This window comes from Somniosus microcephalus, chromosome 6, assembly GCF_052327205.1.
Source record: "Somniosus microcephalus isolate GS21.2 chromosome 6, FLI_Smic_1.0, whole genome shotgun sequence".
NCBI lineage: Eukaryota > Metazoa > Chordata > Chondrichthyes > Squaliformes > Somniosidae > Somniosus > Somniosus microcephalus.
This window is the reverse complement of record NC_140992.1, coordinates 199,443,374-199,464,327: the sequence shown is the minus strand read 5'-3', so window position 1 is coordinate 199,464,327 and position 20,954 is coordinate 199,443,374. Positions and strand designations below refer to the sequence as shown.

Sequence of the window (20,954 nt, the reverse complement as noted above, 5' to 3'; positions counted from 1 at the left end):
AACTTGTGCGGCCCCTACAGACGCGTGCGCACCTCATACGCACCCGTAGGCGTCACAAAATACTGCCCAATGACTTAAATAACAGTAGATATTTGACATAAATTAGCACCATTTCAGGATGTTACAGATTACAGTAAATTAGGCACTTGTAACCTGCCACTTTTGAGTTATAAGACCAGCACCAGAACCCAATACTCCCCGGTCTCGATTCCCCATGTGGTAAATTCTACCGATCACACATTCCCAGTGGGAAGCACTGGTTAGAGACGGCTATAACACTGCAGCTCCCAGTTTACGACCCAAGTTCCCTTCTAGCACGGGTCTACACTGGGAGCACTGGGCTTACCTTGCATCACGCTACAACAAAAAATTGCACATGTTCAATCGTATTTGTCTAACTTATTCACAATGTCATTTTTGGCTCTTGGATAAAATGATGCAGATGGAACATTCAGCAGGGGCTGTGGAACACAGCATTCATTGCACTTGAAAAGTAGACTTTTATCATTCAAGTCATCAGGTTTTCCTCTCTGATGGAATAAATTCTGTGTTCAACAGTTCCCCAATGAATTCCCTTCAATTTATTCCACTATAAATCAAGAAATAAAGTTCAGATTAAATGCTTCATGTAGTATCCCCTCAAGTCCTAAAACGAATTTCTTCATGAACAGACTCAAATACAACCTCTGCACACACATAAAATAAATTACTCAAGCAATGTAGTAAAGCTGCGGTCTTTGCTGAATATTTAACTTCCCTGGTAAAAAAAGGCTGATATCAGGCTTAGAGATCTCGTCCTCATTGAAGGAAGGTTACTGCTCGAATACATAGAATTTAACAGCAAAGAAACAGGCCATTTAGCCCAACAGGTCTATGCCGGTGTTTATGCTCCACACAAGCCTCCTCCCACCCCTCTTCATCACACCCTATCAACATATTCTTATATTCCTTTCTCCCTCGTGTAGTTACATAGAAACATAGAAGATAGGAGCAGGAGTAGGCCATTCGGCCCCTCGAGCCTGCTCCGCCATTCAATGAGATCATGGCTGATCATCCAAATTCAGTACCCTGTCCCTGCCTTCTCCCCATATCCCTTGATCCCTTTAGCCTTAAGAAATATATCTAACTCCTTCTTGAATATATTTAATGAATTGGCCTCAACTGCCTTCTGTGGTAGAGAATTCCACAGGTTCACCACTCTCTGGGTGAAGAAATTCCTCCTCATCTCTGTCCTAAATGGCTTACCCCTTATCCTTAGACTGTGACCCCTGGTTCTGGACTCCCCGGCCATCGGGAACATCCTTCCTGCATCTAGTCTGTCTAGTCCTGTTAGAATTTTATAAGTTTCAATGAGATCCCCTCTCATTCTTCTAAACTCCAGCGAGTATAAACCCAATCGACCCAATCGCTCCTCATACGTCATTCCTGCCATCCTAGGTATCAGTCTGGTGAATCTTCGCTGCACTCCCTCCATGGCAAGAACATCCTTCCTCAGATAAGGCAACCAGAACTGCACACAATACTCAAGGTGTGGTCTCACCAAGGCCCTGTACAACTGCAGCAAGAGATCCTTGTTCCTGTACTCGAATCCTCTCGCTACGAAGGCCAACATACTATTTGCCTTCTTAACCGCCTGCTGCACCTGCATGCTTACCTTCAGCGACTGGTGCACAAGGACACCCAGGTCTTGTTGCACTTCCCTTTCTCCCAATCTATTGCCGTTCAGATAATAATCTGCCTTCCTGTTTTTGCCACCAAAGTGGATAACCTCGCATTTATCCACATTATACTGCATCTGCCATGCTTCTGCCCAATCACCCAACCTGTCCAAATCATACTGGAGTTTCTCGGCATCCTCCTCACAGCACACACGCCCACCCAGCTTTGTGTCATCTGCAAACTTGGAGATATTACATCTAGTTCCCTCATCTAGGTCATTTATATATATTGTGAATAGCTGGGGTCCTAGGACCGATCCCTGTGGTACCCCACTAGTCACTGCCTGCCACTCGGAAAAAGAGCCATTTATTCCAACGCTTTGTTTCCTGTCTGCCAACCAGTTCTTTATCCAAGTCAGCACCTTGCCCCCAATCCCATGTGCCTTAACTTTACACGCTAATCTCTTATGCGGGACCGTATCGAAAGCCTTCTGAAAGTCCAAATACACCACATCCACTGGTTCTCCCTCATCTATTTTACCAGTTACATCCTCAAAAAATTCCAGATTAGTCAAGCACGATTTACCTTTTGTAAATCCATGTTGACTTTGTCCGATCCTGTCACTGTTTTCCAAGTGCTCTGCTATTACATCTTTTATAATGGACTCTAGCATTTTCCCCACTACCGATGTTAGGCTTAGCTAGCTAGCTTCCCCTTGAATGCATCAAAGCTATTTGCCTTAACCACTCCACGTGGTAGCAATTTCCACATTCTAACCACCCTCTGGTTAAAGAAGTTTCTCCTGAATTCCCTATTGGATTTATTAGTGACTATCTTATATTTATGGCCCCTAGTTTTAGATTCACCCACAAGTGGAAACAGCTTCTCTACATCTACCCTATCAAACCCCTTCATAAGTTTAAAGACCTCTATTAGGTCACTACTCAGCCGTCTCATTTCTAGAGATAAGAGGCCCAGCCCCTCCCGACGCACTTTTTTGTTACTCTCTGACCCTCCTGACTCACTTTTTTGTTCTTCTGACCCTCCCGATTCACTTTCTTTGTTTCTCTGACCTTCCCGCCTTACTTTCTTGTTTCTCTGAACCTCCCAACTCACTTTCTTGTTTCAGACTCACTTTTTTGTTTCTCCTGGACCTTCCCGACTCACTTTTTTGTATCTCCTGAGTCCTGACCCTGCTGACTTTCGTTTTTGTATCTACAAAAAATTATCGCAAATAATGAATGGGTTATTATAATATGAGCAGGTTTAAAAAAATTATTGCCTTCAGTCACTGAATTAAAATATTTCATGTGTTGAAAATTGTGGAGTTGAACATTTAAAAAATTCAAGCTGCTTCCATTATTGTTGCTCTAGTTGGGAACAGTCCGGGGCTTCCTAGTATAAAGGTTTCAAACTCAGTGACAATGGTGTAATCACACGTTCAGATTAAAATGACCACTTACAAGAAAGAGATCCAACACTTGGGGCAGGAATTTAACTCAGGAGTCAGGTTGGAGGCGGGACTACAACTTTCGGGGTTGTAGTCCCGCCTCCGTCGAGATGCGGCCAATCCATGCAATTTTAACTTGATTGACCTTGTTGAGCCCACCCAGCGGGCTCAGCAGGCCAATTAAGGACAACCCGGCAACAGGTGGCGTCACAGTCTGAAATTTCATCTGTCAAGAGTTTTTGACAGATGAAATATCAGTGTTTCACAGCTGTTTGAAGCTGTCAAACACTGACAGTCTTACTTCTAACATGAGTCCTTCTCCACAGACTCAGTTAGAAATCTCTCCTGCACAGAAAGCTGCAGGCTGTCACTTTTGACAGTTCGCGGCCATTCTGCTTTCTGTGCCGGTGAGGCAGTTAATTGGCACTAATCCCTTCCTGCCTCGAGTAGGCGGGTCCCAGTGCGGGGTGGATACCCGCCTCCTTTGAAACTGGCGTGGAGGCGGGTTTGGGTGCGGGAAGGAGTCGGGACCCCTGATTTCGGGATTTTAACCCCCCCCCCAACGCCTCCAATCCCAACTCTATGGCACAATGAAAATCCTGCCCTTGGTTTCACTTCCACAAGCCAGGTCAGTAGCAGTGTGCATTTCTGTACAGAAGCTTGCCTTTACCCTTTGCATTTCCAAGAGACTCATGGAGTTTGAAGTGAGAAACTAATGATGCAATGACTGAAACAAGCTGCAATAGGAACCAAGAATACACGTCTACTACTGCTGCTCGCTGGCTGGGTGGCAGAACTTTAGTACTTGGGAAACTGTGGGACCAATATAGCGATTCCAGTTCCTTCAGCTGACTAATTGACCTCATGAGTAGGCAAGGCATTTATTTTCAGTATAGATGTGGCGACAAGATCAGGTCAGAGGCTGAGTATTCTGTAGAGAGTGTCTCACCTCCTGACTCCCCAAAGACTTTCCACCATCTACAAGGCACAAGTCAGGAGTGTGATGGAATACTCTCCACTTGCCTGGATGAGTGCAGCTCTAACAACATTCAAGAAGCTCGACACCATCCAGGAGAAAGCAGCCCGCTTGATTGGCACCCCATCCACCACCTTAAACATTCACTCCCTCCACCACCGGCGCACCGTGGCTGCAGTGTGTACCATCTACAAGATGCACTGCAGCAACTCGCCAACACCTCCCAAACCCGCGACCTGTACCACCTAGAAGGACAAGGGCAGCAGGCGCATGCAAGTTCCCCTCCAAGTCACACACCATCCTGAATTGGAAATATATTGCCATTTCTTCATTGTCGCTGGATCAAAATCCTGGAACTCCCTCCCTAACAGCACTGTGGGAGTACCTTCACCACACGGACAGCAGCGGTTCAAGAAGGCAGCTCACCACCACCTTCTCAAGGGCAGTTAGGGATGGGCAATAAATGCTGGCCTTGCCAGCGATGCCCACATCCTGTGAATGAATAATAAAAAAAGACCAGGCATGAGGTATAATTAAGATTATATGTAATTGGTTTTCCAAGGATTTTCCCCACAACTACTTCAGAGGTCTCAACAGTGGTTCCATTTACTTCAGACTACAGTACCTGTTATATTCCACTTTGATTTCTGCCACTCTGCCCATTTCTTCGGATTGCCTTGTGTCGCTGTAGGTGGGGCTTGTGGTGGAAGTTGTAGCCACAGAAGGAGTATGTAAATCTTCCCTGAGTCGTGTGAGCCATGATATGGGCCCAGTGCATCACCTCAGTCTTAAACCGCCACGTGCATCCCTCATAGGTGCAGGCGTAGGGCTTGTCCGTGGAGTGCACGCGCATGTGCTTGTTTAGTGTTGAGCGATCGATATATACATAGCCACAGATTTCACGCTGCACACTGCCCTCGCTGTGCATCTGTCTGTGTAGATGCACAACAGCACTGACATTAGACTGGAAGTTGCACTGGGAACACTTGTAGACTTTCTCGTGGTGGGTCTTCTTGTGGATGGACAGCCGCACTCGTGACTTGAAAGCCTTCCCACAAGCGTCGCACTGGAAGTTCTTTGCTGTGCAGTGGACGTCCATGCAGAGACCCCTTCGGCAGACTGTGCAGGAGGTGGTCACATCATGGTCCTCCTTCTGAATGGTGCAGCGTGAGACCACCAATTTGGATTTGTGTTGTCCCATTTCCACAACTGTGCAGTTTGGTTGCATGGGGACTCAAACTCAAGATATACTCATGGGGGTCAATTTTAACTCAGGTGTGGGGAATTGGCGGGTTCCCCGAATTTAGTGATTCCCACACGATTCTAAATGGGTCTGTGAGATTGATGCAATTTTAACTCAATTGGCCAATTGATTTCCAGCGTGGGAAGCCTTGGCAATTCAATATTTCCAGTCAGAAAGTCGCAGAATATGACGTCATCATTGCTGCTGTTTTTAAGGTCCACAGCAAGCCTTGCTTCCTCTACAGGCTCCCAAACTTCACCATTAAGATGGCACAGGAGCCTGCAGGAGCAACAGCCAGCGGGAGGGCCAGATCTGCCCCCAAATTTGATGAGGCTTCACTCCAGGCATTACTGGATGGTGCTAGGGCACACAGGGAGGTCCTGTTCCCTTCTTCAGGGAGGAAGAGCCCTCCCAGTCAGACCAAGGCTATGTGGCTACAGGTGGCAGGTCAAGTCAACTCCTTGGGACTCACACGAAGAACGTGGTTGCAGTGCAGGAAAAGATTCCATGACCTCCTTCGCACTGGAAAAGTAAGTACTGTATGAAGTTTCCATCACCCTCAGTCTGATCCCCATTGCCTTTCCTCACCAGCACTCAGCTTTAGCAATCTCTTCCTCCACATCCCACTAGACACTCACATCCATGCACCCTTACCCATTCCCTCTCTCTCTATGCTCACATTCACAGAACTATTCCACCATGCAGCCAGCCCTCACACTCCCTCTCACTCTGATGCTTTGAACACAACTGACAACACACAGGGAGGACCCTTGGTCTTGCAACCTCACTCCATCTTTGTCTCCTTCTAAGTATCTATACTATGCAATCTCTGCACTCACTCCTTCATTCTCACTCAACCTCCACTTGTCTCCCTCATTGCAGGAAAAGAGAGCTCACAACAGGAGAGAGCGAACCAGGACAGGAGGAGGGCCGCTCTCAGTAGCCCAGCTCACCCCCGGGAGGAAGGCGTCCTGGAGATTGCCAGGGCTGACCGAGATGTGAAAGTTGGGGAAGGACAGACAGGAGCATCCCCACAAGCTGGTGACAGAATAGTTTTCCATCTCTCTCATTGGCATTGCATGAGTCGCTGATAATGATTCTGAAGCTACATCATATGGACTTATGATCATCTGCAAAATGCAATATGCATGTAACCTTGGCATCGCATCTCTAACTTTTTCCTTGACTCCCCCACAGGACCATCGAGAGCCCCCATCCCCAGTGTGCAGGAAGAAGAACCTGAGCAGCCAGACTCCTCAGACGAATCTGCAACCTCTGAGGGCGCAGTGTCAGCAGAAATAAGCGCACCCAGCACCAGCGCAGACACTCACACCTCGGTGGGACCTTCGGGACATAGAGTAGAGTTGTCACCTAGTGTATCACAGCTCACAAGTGAGCATCAGCAGATTGTGGAGACAGGGACAGCAGTGGAGAGTCCTCGTCGGAGGGTGCAGGACTCTGCCAGCTCGGCTCAGCTGCATGTCGACCCTCTGCCTCTGGGTCCATCCGTAAGATCAGAGGTGATGGAACTCCATGCACAGATGCAGGAGTCTCTGGCAGGTTTTGTCTCCAGGGTCACTGCGAGTGTGGAGCGAATGGAGGACTCCATAGCGAACATGAGCAGAGCCTTGGTGGAGTCAGTGGCGCATGAACGCATCAACACGGAAAGGATGGCTACCTACGTGCAAATGATTGCTGCCTCCATGGTAAGGCTGGCTACCGTAGAGGAGAGGAGGGCAACGGTAGAGGAGAGGAGGGATCCGGCTATGGAGGAGGTTAGTCGCCAGTTTATGGAAAACATGGTGAGCGTTCAGAATAGAATGACATCTCTTGAGGAGCGATGGGCATCTATTGAACAGAGAAACCAGACCTTCATGGAAGTCCTTCTGAGTAGGACTGCCATTGTAGATACGGGTCCCCATGGCCCCCCTGATGTGCAGCAAGCTGCTCTCAAGCCACTTGCAGGCACTGAGGGGGACCTGACCCATGAGAGGGAGGTTGGTGGCAGACCTCAAGGAAGTGGGGCCTCCTCTCCAAGCGCTCAGACTTCCATGCCACTGCAGAGCCCTCGGTCAGAGCCCTGCCGGAGTCCACACCCAACGGAGATAGAGGTCTCAACTCCTGCACAGCTGCAGGAGCAGCAGACAGCTGACGAGCCCTCACAGGCTCACCACCCCAGAGGACGCCTGCCAAAAGTGTCGAGACAGGAGCAGCAGGAAAGTGAGCAAGGGGCCTCCACATCTGCTGAAGCCACAGGGGAACCACTATGTAGGAGCACGCGTAAAAGGAAAATAAAGCACAAATAGTCACAAGAGTAGTCACTTGGGTGAAATGCTGTGTATTTTGTAAAAATGCCATCAGTTGTTTATTTTTCATAAAGTTCTGATGGCAACTTCTGCAGTTGTGGCGTGTGTCATTTCGCGAATGGGGCTGGAGGTCCTCTAATGCCATGAGGGGAAGTAAAAAAAGGCCTCCTATGCTTCTGGTAGATGCCTCAGTTGAGGAAGCGCTGAGTGAGGGTGGTGAGAGGGATCTCGCAGGAGATCACACTGGAGAAGTGTGTGAGGCTCCAACCTTGCACAGGTATGGTTAGGCCTGGTAAATTTGCCCCAGACCTGAGACAACAAAGTTCAGCCACCTGCAAATGATGATTGATCAAATATCCTCTTTAATGTTGGACCTGCAGCTGATAGTCAGCAAGCCAATAGTGTTCACGCCAGGTTTCACAGGCGTGATCCCCACCTGGCGCGTTTTACGTGGGAAAAGGGTTAAACAGGCAAGCGCCTGTTAAAAAGGGATTATAAAGGCCAATCAGTGCTGTTTAAGGGCCCTAAGGACCAGTCCCGCCTGTTGCAGGCGGGACTGATGCGGGCCCATCAGACACACCTAGGTTAAAATGGCGTGGAGGTGGGAACCAGGCGGGGGGGGGGGCGGGGTCCCGACCCCCAGGTTTTGCGATTTTAACCCTCCACACGCCTAAAAGCCCACCTGTCAGCTGCGTTAAAATCGAGCCCATGATCTTCTTGTTGCCTTCTAGTGTAACCTCAACATCCTGGGTTAGGTCTACTTCAGCATGCACTGTTCTCATGTGATCCACCAGTCCATTTTTACCATGGCACTTATGGGCACAGTATAAACACCCAAGCAGTCTTTCCATAGTCAAATGAATTTCCCTTGACAATTTCTGTCCTTAGAATGAAATTTAAATCAGCGCCTTTGCAAATCTGTGTCAGGTTCTGAGGTGAACTCTTAAGGTTTGACTTGCTTTGAGGTGGGTTGTTCAGATTGCACTGCAACCTCCATGCACAAAGTCTCTCACCACTGCCACGGGCTTGCATTTTATGCTTGATCCGGTAGTGGTACAAAAGCACTGTATGAGTCGCAAAGGTCTTCTCACACAGCTCACAACAATAAATGCCACGGTTATTTGCATGTATAAAAAATATATAAAGTGGGGAAAATATGTTAATTAGCTTCAGGATAGTCAAAATAATAATAATCAACTTTATTGTCATTGTTAGTGCACAAGTGCAGTACAACGAAATGTAGGCTTGCGGCTCCCGAGAGTGTACATTTAGATTAAAACATTTAAACATTCAACATTCATTTGGCTTGTAATACATTAACATAACCATAATAAAGTGCATTGGCAGATGTGCAGGCTTTAGAGTTTATTTGTGGAGTTCAGTAGGATGACAGCCCTGGGAAAGAAGCTGTTCCTAAATCTGGTCGTACGGGTGCGAATGCATCTGTAGCGTCTCCCAGATGGCAGGAGGGCGAACAGACTGTGTGGCTGGGGTGGGTAGGGTCTTTGATGATGGACCGTGACCTCCGTAGACAGCGTTTCTGGTATATGTGCTCTATGGTCGGTAGCCGGGTGCCGGTAATGCGTTGGGCAGTTTTGACTACCCGCTGCAGGGCTTTTCGGTCATAGTAGCTACAGCTGCCATACCATACTGTGATACAGTTCGTCAGGATGCTCTTTATTGTGCAGCGGTAAAAGTTAGAGAGGATCAGGGGTGACAGGTTACATCCCTTCAGCCTCCTTAGGAAATATAGGCGCTGCTGGGCCTTCTTCACCAGAGAGGAGGTATTGAGGGACCAGGAGAGGTCTTCCGTGATGTGGACTCCGAGGAACTTAAAGCTGTCCACCCTTTCCACCACAGCCCCATGGATGTGGATGGGGGTGTGACTTCCGCCTTTAGACTTCCTGAAGTCCACAATGATTTCTTTGGTTTTCTTGATGTTGAGGGCCAAGTTGTTATCGGTGCACCACTTCACGAGATGCTGGACCTCCTCCCTGTAGGCTGACTCATCGTTGTTGGTGATCTGGCCTACCACCGTGGTATCATCCGCAAACTTGATGATGGCGTTGGAACCATGAACAGCCACACAGTCATGGGTGAAGAGGGAGTAGAGGAGGAGGCTCAGCACACATCCTTGTGGGCCCCCCGTGTTCAGGGTCAGGGTGGGCGGGGGGGGAGGTGTGGTTACCTAATTTGACAGACTGGGGTCTGTTTGTTAGGAAGTCCAGGGTCCAGTTGCAGAGGGAAGTGTTCAGGCCAAGAGTGTGGAGTTTGGTGGCCAGCTTGTTGGGGACGATAGTGTTGAATGCTGAGCTGTAGTCTATGAACAGCATTCTGATGTAGGTCTCTTTACCGTCTAAGTGATTCAGTGCAGAGTGTAGAGCAGTTGTGATTGCATCCTCCATTGATCTGTTTGCACGATAGGCAAACTGGTGTTGGTCGAGAGAGGCGGGAACACTGGCTTTGATGTGAGCCAGGACAAAACTAATTTGTTCCATTAAGTATGAATAGATAACGGGAGTTCCATGGCTGTAATTTAACAGAAGGGTTCAAACGACATCCAGCTGACAAGAGGGAAGCTGGAGTGCTTGGTGCTCGCCTTCTTCATCTGGACATTCATTTTTGAACATTTGTGTTCATATGATGATTGCCAGCAACATAATTCGGGGACCTGGATGGGAGAAGATTGTCAAATGAACCATCTTGCATTGTCTGAGTCATTCAGTTAATGTGACTGGGGTTGCTGAAGGCCCTTGGGCCCAGAGCCGCTTTTATTTTGGATTTGTGCCATGCTAGTGCCGCCAGTTCCCAACTCCAAAGCAAACTTGTTGGATATGCCAAGGCCAGCCAACGGTAAGAGCCGGTGAAAACATAAGAAATAGGAGCAGGAATAGGCCACTTGGCCCCTCGAGCCTGTTCCGCCATTCAATAAGATCATGGCTGAGCTTGGGCTCAAAGCCACATCCCCACCTGCTCCCCATAACCCTTCACTCCGTTATCTTGCAAAAATCTGTCTATCTCCACTTTAAATGCATTTAATGACCCAGCCTCCACAGCTCTCTGGGGCAGAGAATTCCACAAATTTATGACCCTCTGCGAGAAGTAGTTCCTCCTCATCTCAGTTCTAAAAGGGTGACCCTTTATTCTGAGACTGTGCCCCCGAGTTCTAGATTTCCCCATGAGGGGAAACATCCTCTCTGCATCTACCCTGTCAAGCTCCTACAGTATCTTATATGTTTCAATAAGATCACCTCTCATTCTTCTAAATTCCAATGAGTATAGGCCCAACCTGCTCAATCTTTCCTCATAAGTCAAACCCCTCGGGGTTGGTTTTAACTCGGCCGTCAGGCAGGCTTTGAGGCGCGTGGGGGGTTAAAAATCACAAAAAACTGGGGGTTGGGACCACCCCCCGCCTGGTTCCCAACACCTAGCCATTTTAACCCAGGCGTGTCTGATGATCCTGAATCAGTCCCGCCTCCAACAGGTGGGACTGGTCTTTAGGGCCCTTAATCAGCACTAATTGGCCTTTATAATGCCATTTTAACAGGCCCTTGCAATTTTAACCCTTTTCCCATGTAAAACACGCCTGGTGGGAATCATGCCTGTGAAGCCTGGCGTGAGCATTATTGGCTTGCTGACTATCAGCTGCGGGTCCACCATTAAAGAGATTTCATCAGTCATCATTTGCAGGTGGCAGGACCTTGTTAGTTCAGGCCTGGGGCAACTTTTACCAGGCTTAACCACACCTGTGGAAGGTTGGAGCCTCACACACTTCTCCAGTGTGAACTCCTGGGAAACCCCTCTCGCCACTCTCACTCAGCGCTTCCTCAGCGGAGGCATATGCCAGAAGCATGGGAGCCATTTTTCTCCTTCCCTTCTTGGCATTAGAGGAGTGGCAACAGCAGAACCAGGAACAACACCAGCAACAGGAGCGACAGGCTCCTGCTCACCCACCGGAGGCAGCACAGGCCAGAAGGGGCCAGCGTATGGAAACCTGTCGGCGCAGGAGATACCCCCCAAATAGGGTCTACAGATACAGGGTCAGCTACCTCAACATGACTGAGCAGCAGTGCCAAAGGCGGCTCTGACTTTCGCGACAGGAAGTGACTGACATCTGTGCAATGCTACAGCAACACCTGCTGCCCAGAGGACCAGGTGGACACTCCTTACCAGTGGCCATCAAAGTCACCACCGCACTCAACTTTTTTGCCTCAGGCTCATTCCAGGGATCATCAGCAGACATCAGCGGCATTTCCCAGGTGGCCGCACACACTTGCATCACGCAGGTAACCGATGGCCTCTTTGCCCTTGCGCACAATCACATCCATTTCACCAAGGATCAAGCAAGTGTGATGGCGCGAGCGGTTGGATTAGCTAATCTGGCAGACTTTCCAAGGGTGCAGGGCGTCATTGACTGCACATCCATGGCCCTTAAGGCACCCCATCGCAATCTAGGTATTTTTGTCAACCGCAAGGGCTTCCACTCCCTTAATGTTCAGTTGGTGTGACCACAAGGAGATTTTGCATGTTTGTGCCAAGTACCCTGACAGTTGCCATGACTCCTTCATACTGCGCCAGTCTAGTGTGCCTCCGATATTCAGGCTGCCAGACGAATTTCACGAATGGCTACTTGGAGACATCACACTTGCTTGATCCTTGGTGAAATGGATGTGATTGTGCGCAAGGGCAAAGAGGCCATCGGTTACCTGCGAGATGCAAGTGTGTGCGGCTGCCTGGGACTTGGCTAATGATGCCAGCCAACGTAGCTTAGGAGCGCTACAACTCCAGCCACATTTCCACCAGATCCATTATCGAGCAAACCATCGGCTTGCTGAAGATATGCTTCAGCTGCCTGGATATATCAGGTGGAGCCCTACAGTACTCAGCAGCCAGGGTCTCCAGAATCGTCATGGTTTGCTGTGGAAGAAGAGGAGGAGGAGGAGGAGGATCCAGCGGCAGCATTACGCGAGAATATTGCTGCCTGGGATGCAAGGAACGCACTCATCCTGGCCAGATTTGCTTAGCCTAGTACATCAAACACTTTAGCCTCGCTGCTTCTTACCTGAGCATCGACAATGGCCAAACCCTGCGGATTCCTAGCTATTTGACCAGCATCCTGACAACTGCAAGTAATCCTAAGCCCTCAATGTGAAAGCCCCATTCGCGAAATGACACACGCCAGAACTGCAGCAGTTGCCATCAGAATTTTTATGGAAAACAACCAACTGATGGGATTTTTACAAAATACACAGCATTTCACCCAAGTGACTACCCTTGTGACTATGTGTGCTTTATTTTCCTCTTACGCATGCTCCTACGTAGTGGTTCCCCTGTGGCTTCAGCAGATATGGAGGCCCCTTGCTCACTTTCCTGCTGCTCCTGTCTCTAAACCTTTGGCTGGCGTCCTCTGGGGTGGCGAACCTGTGAGGGCTCGTCAGCTGTCTGCTGCTCCTGCGGCTGTGCAGGAGTTGAGATGTCTATCTCACCTGGGTGTGGACTCCGGCGGGGCTCTGACCGAGGGCTCTGCAGTGGCATGGAAGTGTGAGTGCTTGGAGAGGAGCCCCCACTTCCTTGAGGTCTGCCACCAACCTCCCTCTCATGGGTCAGGTCTCCCTCAGTGCCTGCAAGTGACTTGAGAGCACCTTGCTGCACATCAGGGGGGCCATGGGGACCCGTATCTGAAATGGCAGTCCTACTCAGAAGGACTTCCATGAAGGTCTGGTTTCTCTGTTCAATAGATGCCCATCGCTCCTCAAAAGATGTCATTCTATTCGGAACACTCACGTTTTCCATACCCTGGCAACTAACCTCCTCCATGGCCGTAGCCCTCCTCTCCTCTACCGTAGCCATTCTCTCCTCTACGGTAGCCAGCAATCATTTGCACGTAGGTAGCCATCCTTTCCATGCTGATGCGTTCTTGCGCCACTGACTCCACAAAGTGTCTGCTCATGTTCGCTATGGACTCCTCCATTCACTCCACACTCGCAGTGACCCTGGAGACAAAACCTGCCAGAGACTCCTGCATCCGTGCATGGAGTTCCATCACCTGTGATCTTATGGATGGACCCAGAGGCAGAGGGTCGACATGCAGCTGAGCCGAACTGGCAGAGTCCTGCGCCCTCCGACGAGGACTCTCCACTGCTGTCCCTGTCTCCACAATTTGCTGATGCTCACTTGTGAGCTGTGATACACCAGATGACAACACTATTCTATGTCCCGAAGGTGCCCCCGAGGTGTGAGTGTCTGCGCTGGTGCTGGGTGCGCTTATTTCTGCTGACGCTGCGCCCTCAGAGGTTGCAGATTCCTCTGAGGGGTCTGGATTCTCAGGCTTTTCCTCCTGCACAGTGGGGACGGGGGCTCCCGATGGTCCTGTGGGGGAGTAATGGAAAGAGTTAGAGATGTGATGCCAAGGTTACATGCACATTGCATTTTGCAGATGATCATAACTCCATATGATGTAGCTTCAGAATCATTATCAGCGACTCATGCAATGTCAATGAGAGAGATGGAAAACTATTCTGTCACCAGCTTGCGGGGATGCACCTGTCTGTCCTTCCCCAACTTCCACATCTGCCCCAACTATCTCCAGGACGGCTTCCTCCCAGGGGGTCAGGTGGGCTATTGAGGGTGTGCCTCCTCCTGTCCTGGCTTGCTCTCTTTTGTTGTGAGCTCTCTTCTCCTGCAATGAGGGAGACAAGTGGAGGTTGAGTGAGAATGAAGGAGTGAGTGTAGAGATTGCATAGCATAGATACTTAGGAGACAAAGATGGAGTGAGGTTGCAAGACCAAGGGCCCTCCCTGTGTGTTGTCAGTTGTGTTCAAAGCATCAGAGTGAGAGGGAGTGTGAGGAGGAATTTCTTCACCCAGAGAGTGGTGAACCTGTGGAATTCTCTGCCAAAGGCGGCAGTAGAGGCCAATTCATTAAATATATTCAAGAAGGAGTTGAATATATTTCTTAAGGCTAAATGGATCAAGGGATATGGAGAGAAGGCAGGAACAGGGTACTAAATTTGGATGATCAGCCATGATCTTATTAAATGGCGGAGCAGGCTCGAGGGGCCGAATGGCCTACTCCTGCTCCTATCTTCTATGTTTCTATGTACTCAAGGTGTGGTCTCACCAATACCTTGTACAGTTGTAGCAGGACTTCCCTGCTTTTATACTCCAACCCCCTTGAAATAAAGGCCAACATTCCATTTGCCTTTTTGATTACTTGCTGTACCTGCATGCTAACTTTTTGTGTTTCATGCACAAGGACCCCCAGGTCCCTCTGAACTGTAGCATTTTGTAATCTCTCTCCATTTAAATAATAGTTTGCTTTTTTATTTCTTCTGCCAAAGTGGATAACCTCGCACCTTCCCACATTATACTCCATCTGCCAAATGTTTGCCCACTCACCTAGCCTGTCTATATCCCTTTGCAGGTTCTTTGAGTCCTCTGCACAACTTGTTTTCCCACCCATCTTTGTATCATCTGCAAACTTGGCTACATTACACGTCATCCTGTGCACATAAATACTCAACACATGGAGATGCACAGAATCTGCCACCACTCAGAACGGAGGCAATTGACTATATTTTTAGCCGTTTAACTTTTAAAACGAGCAAGCTGGTGTGACTTGCTCTTTAAAAACACACTATACTGCAGTGTCTAACAGGAAGTATAAAGTGTGTGGGAGAAGATAATACGTTTCCAAAAAAAACACACACACACACATTTGCACTTATGTTCTGCCTTGTGTTTAATAAAAGCAACCACTGCACTGCAGACCAGGATATCAGACTCCAACCCTCCATGAAAGACTGCTGCTGGGGCTGAAAGGAGAAGATTGCTAGTAAACAAGAGAAATTTCAGCAATCAAGGTGCCTTCTAGAATTTGCCAATTGATGAATTGCAATACTTTCTCACCCCGTTCAGATGGAGAAATCTCTTTTTTTTGGATGCTACAAAACTAAATGTATTTCCTTATTTGTCTAATGATTTAATATCAAATACACCAAAAACAAACTCTGCAGTGTTACTTATTAATTTGCTACTGATAGATGTGAATTTATATTTTAAATAAAACACCTCTTCAGAATTGCAGCTGAAAATTCAGTTTTGGAATGTCTCTTCACTAATTCTGGTCCAATTTAGGCCGTGGATTTGGTCCAAGATTTAGTTTAACCTTGCTGAATCAAAATGGATGACTGATCATTGAAGCATTCCACAATCTATGAAGCTGCAGCAATGAAGCCCTGCACTCTAATCATCTCATCACCGACAGATTTGCTATGCTCAATGGATGTTGGACAGCTTTACCTGAATCTCCTTTGCAGTCGCACAATTTCAAATTATTCTGGGAAGTATTCAGTGCCCATATTACTGCAACTACACAACCTTCCACTATGATTAGTTTCACAATGGTCCAAGACATACAAGCACTGGAGGCAGTGAAGAGAGCAGCCTCGAGGCAGATCTCCAGTATCAGGGATCTCAGTTATGAGGAAATTCTGGAGAAACTGGGCTTTTCAAGAAGGCATCCGAGAGATGATCTTATAACAATAGATACGATTGTTAAGGATATAGAAAAGGGAATATTACTTTTCATTAACCTGTGGGAGTAGAAGTAGGGCACACATACTCAAACTAGTAAAAGGACATTTTAGAACTGAGATTAGGAAACTCTTCTTCACACAAAGAGTGATCAAGATGGGGAATACACTTAAAGATAGAGTATTGGAGACAAAAACCCTGGAAACATTTAAGAAGCAACTGGTTGCTAAAATGGGGGGACAGTAGGATCTCTCGGGGTGGATGAATCAAGGTGGGCCAAATGGCCTTCTTCATCTGTAATTATCTTGTGATCTTGTAAATACTGCTAACTTCCTGTATGCTATTTTAAGTACTGAAATTAGCATCAACATTAACTTTCATTAAACGGTAACCCCACCTTACAGGTGTGAAGGAATAAGCCATATTTCAGAAAAATACACCATCCTATGATTTCTGACATTATTAATACATGAAACTGGGTTTAAAACTCTAAAAAACCTCAGAGACACAAGCTGTAAACAGAAATACAGGCTTCTGAGATAAAGATCAGTTGATAACAAAGTTGCAAACACCACTTTGAAATGGGAATTGATTGATAATGCTAATACAAAGGCCCTATTGAAATAGCAGTTTGGCGCTTCTGAAAGGTCTGCGGTTTGGAACCAACACAATGAAATGACCCAAGTGTTAGAAACTAACACGTGAAACAGAAACAGAATATTAAAAAACCATGTGCCTTTGAAAAGATGACATCAAGTAAAAGAAACACTTGCTGGTCAAATAGATTTTATGTTAAACTTGGAAGACAGAAAACACACGATTAAATATGCAACCAATTGAGATAGCTAGAAAACAAGTAAAAACTCTGGTTAAAGTGGTTTTGATTTACATATTGTAAATATGATACCTGCAGAACACTTTGAAGATATGACTTCAATAGATGCACCAAGCAATTACATTGTTTTTGTATTGAACTTGGAACACTACAGAGTCACAACGTCTGCTAAAACCAGTTAAGCCAATATTAAGAATTGAATGAAAAAATTTTGTAAAAATGGCATCAAACAGAAACCATTGCTGTCATATTGTTTTTATGATAACTATTGAACACCTAAAGGTAGAGACATAATTATGCATGCAGCAGCTAAATTGACAATAAGATCAGTAAGAATTTAACAGAGAGAATGAATAAGACAATTAGCTTACATCAGCAGGAAACTTCAAAGAATAAACAACTAAAAAAAAGTATAAAAGATAGAGCTTTTCAGATGAAAAGGCAGAAGTCGCTGAACGGGCAAGCGTTTCTCAACTTCACAGGCATGCTCTGTAAGTTTCTAACTTTGAGTCTCGGCTAATCAAGGTATTTGATTTTGGTGGATGTTCTGGATTTAGAAATAAGTAAGAAATGTAACGAAGTTAAGATTTGAAAATAAGGATCTCTGAGAAATAAGAAATGTAAGCTATTTGTTTTTGAACTGTAATGTTGCGATGGACTCACCAGCTGTTAACTACATGTCAGTTCTTTAATAAATTTATATATTTTTAGAATTGTCTCAAATTAGTATTTCTTTATCAAACTCGCAAACTCAAATCTCTGTACATTCTTTGATGAAGAGTTGCAGAGTTCTGGGGGGTATTCCGGACTCTCATAATATCCAGAATGTTACAGTCTAGTTAAACTTATTAAAAGTGCTATCTGGAGGACGGTAATATCTTCAGGTTGTTCCTTTCCTTTAGGGAGAGATAGCCTGGACCTTTAGACCCAATTAAGCATCTTATAGAATTCGGCTATCTCTAACTTTAGTTGAAGGTGAACATCTAGGGAGTACGCCTGATCTGGGGTAGCCTGAAAAGGGCTAGGACTTGTAATTATCCCTTCACAGGTAGAGGAGGCGAAAGTGCCCTTAGCATAATAGCATTTACTTGTGGGCAACAGAGCAAAGCAGTTGTTGTTTAAACACAGTTTACTCAGCGTTCTAAGCTTTTTGATAAAGGGCTTGACAACACAGGTAGTCGCTTGGCTGCCATGCTCAGAGAGCATGCCAAGCTGTTGGAACTTAAACCCCAGACTTGAGTAACATGAGCATTTGGGCTCCTTCCAGATTGGGAAGTCTGATCTTAGCGGGATTGACAAGTACTGAATGAAAGGAGCTTTTGGCAGAGCAGTGACTGGAGGACACCAGGGATCAGCACCCACAGAGCAGTACTCTGAGCTTGTGAGGATGTCTTGCTTTACCATGCCAACAGGATCTAAAGGTGACACAAACTGAGTGACAATTCAATGGCACTTCTTGGACACAACTCTGCAGCAAAAAGCAAAATGGCATTTCTTGGATTCTGAAGATTCTAGACATCTGACAATACAAAGTTATGTTATTAATGGAGGAGCCATTATAAATAGAAATGCTGCATCAGAGATCTTACTGCTGGAAATGTTAAATATACTTCAAATGTAAAGTGATTTATGTAAAAGAAAGGAGAGGTCCGCCTGACCCTACAGTAGGTTCACTAACTTGCGGATTTGCAGAACCTTTTCCTCTTCCCTTCTGCTCCATTCTCCCCCCACCCACAAAATTATTAATTTCTGGCCAAATCCGCTTTGTCTGGCAGCACGTACAGGATTTGAGCTCAGACTTAAACTGAACAGCAACCATTGGAGAGCAACTGGTCAGACAAGCCAGTGAATATACTCCACTGCCAACAGCACAGTGCTCCACATTTGAAACTTCTTGCCCAGCCTTCACCAGAGACTGCCCTGCCACCACTTCGGTCAGCATAAGGCATTAGTCCTGCTGTCTAGTTTGCATTTTATGCTGGCACTTGTTCAGTTCAGATTCCAAGAGAGACAGGGATTGCAGGCCCAGTTTCTATGGGGGGGATTTTATCAATGGGGACGTGAGGGAGGCGGGACTGCTGCTTGTTGGGTTTTAGTCCCGCCTCCATCGACATCCTGCCAACCCACGCTATTTTCCCTTCATTGACCTTGTTAAGCCCGCTCAGCGGGCTTAGCAGGCCAATTAAGGGAAAGCTGGTGACAGAGAACATCAGCATATGATATTTAATCTGTCAAGATTTTTTGACAGATGAATTGTCATCATTTGACAGCTCTGTGAAGCAGTCAAACACTGACAATATGTCTTCTAAGTTGAGTCCTTTACTCAAGTCTCAATTAGAAAGCTTTCCTGAGCAGAAAGCAGAAGGCTGCTGCATTTAAGAATGCAGCGGCTATTCTGCTTTCTCTGCCGGTGAGATGAGGCAACTCCGCAGCCAAAAGGGATGAAGCCTGGAGGAAGAAGCAAAGGTAAGTAATCCTATTAAAACACTTTAGACTCACCTCACACACTTACCTCTCCACACTTGCACTCACCACTCACCTGCACACCAGACATTTCAGCCCCTCCGACCCCTGGCTCGCCTCGCTGACCCTGGCGAGGTTCGGAGCCATCAGGAAGCCCACACTTTAGGGCTCAAAATAGGGATTAGCCAAAAAACTACCTGTTAACTGACAGTTAATTGGCACTAATCCTCTTCCCGCCTTGAGGAGACGGGACCCGGTGTGGTTCGGGTACCCACCTCCTGGGAAGATGGTATGGAGGTGGGTTGGGGGTGGGATGGGTACCCGCTCCCAGATTCTGCCATTTTCCCTGCAGTTCCACCTTCATACCTGCCTCCCCAGGGCTGGCAAGATCGCCTCCTATGTGTCTAAGAGTTTGCTATCACGATAAGGGTGCAGGATTTAATGCTGTAAACACCAAGTGCCAGCTCAATAATGCTGGTCTCTCAGAAGCCGACCTCAGCAAGTACCAATGTAAAAGCAGCTTTTAGTTATAAGCCCTACTTGCGGCCTTGGAACATCTAGGTATCGATCACCGTACCTGACCCCGGAAAGCTTCAGGGAGAATGATGCTTTTAGGGCTGTGCTAAAATAGTTTTAAAATATAACTGGATAGAAAAAGTAAAAAAAAATCAGAGACTAATTCATGCTCCAACGGCTCTGTGGTCTGAGGAGATTGGAGAAACAGCCCAGCCTCGGCAGGAGGCAGAGCTCTGGGAATGAAACCTGGGACTAAACTGTGAGAAGGTAAAAGTGGGAAAGGAACAAAAGCTCTGGTCATCTCCCCCTCCCCCTCCCTCCCCCCCCCCCCCCCCACCGCTACTGACAATTACCCTGCAAGCATCCTCTACCATCAAAGCCACACTTTTAACAGCGAGTCACAAAACTGCATAGTAATATTTCTGTTGGAAGCACTGTGGTTGATTAAAGTGGCTGAAAAGAATGATGCAGGGCAGGCCAGAACCATACTGAGGATTTCAAGAACAAACCAAGCCTGCGGTAATATTTGTTTGCAATCAGATTTGTCTTTTTTTCTATCCCACTTGCATCAGGCAATCTTACTTGCACAATAAACTTACGAGAAATGTCAATTTGCAAACGTTGCAGTGTGGCTGGCGTCTTCCATTCACTGGAATGGAACTTTGCTCGTGACATCTCACCTCGGGAAGTTCCACATAGTAACTGACCGCTGACTAGTCGCCTCTACCTAGCGGTTATGAAGTTTCAAATGCATAAAATAGCAATGGAAGACTCTCATGGTGCATTCATACTACAAATATAGTGCCAGTGCAGCAAGAAAAAAAACATGCATTGAAATAGTGCATTCCCTGCTCTCAGGACATCCCAAGGAGGTTAACAGCCAATTAAGTACTTTTGAAGTGTAATCACTGTTGTAATGTAGGAAACGTGGCAATCAATTTTCTGACAGGAAGGTCCCACAAACAGCAATGA

At 46.9% G+C, this 20,954-nt stretch overlaps 1 pseudogene; it reads right to left on the bottom strand.

The window, feature by feature from the left end:
• The window catches only part of LOC147116330 (uncharacterized), a 146,648-nt pseudogene extending 125,969 nt beyond the window's left edge, over window positions 1–20,679 (bottom strand).
• Between the last annotated feature and the right edge of the window lie 275 nt (window positions 20,680–20,954).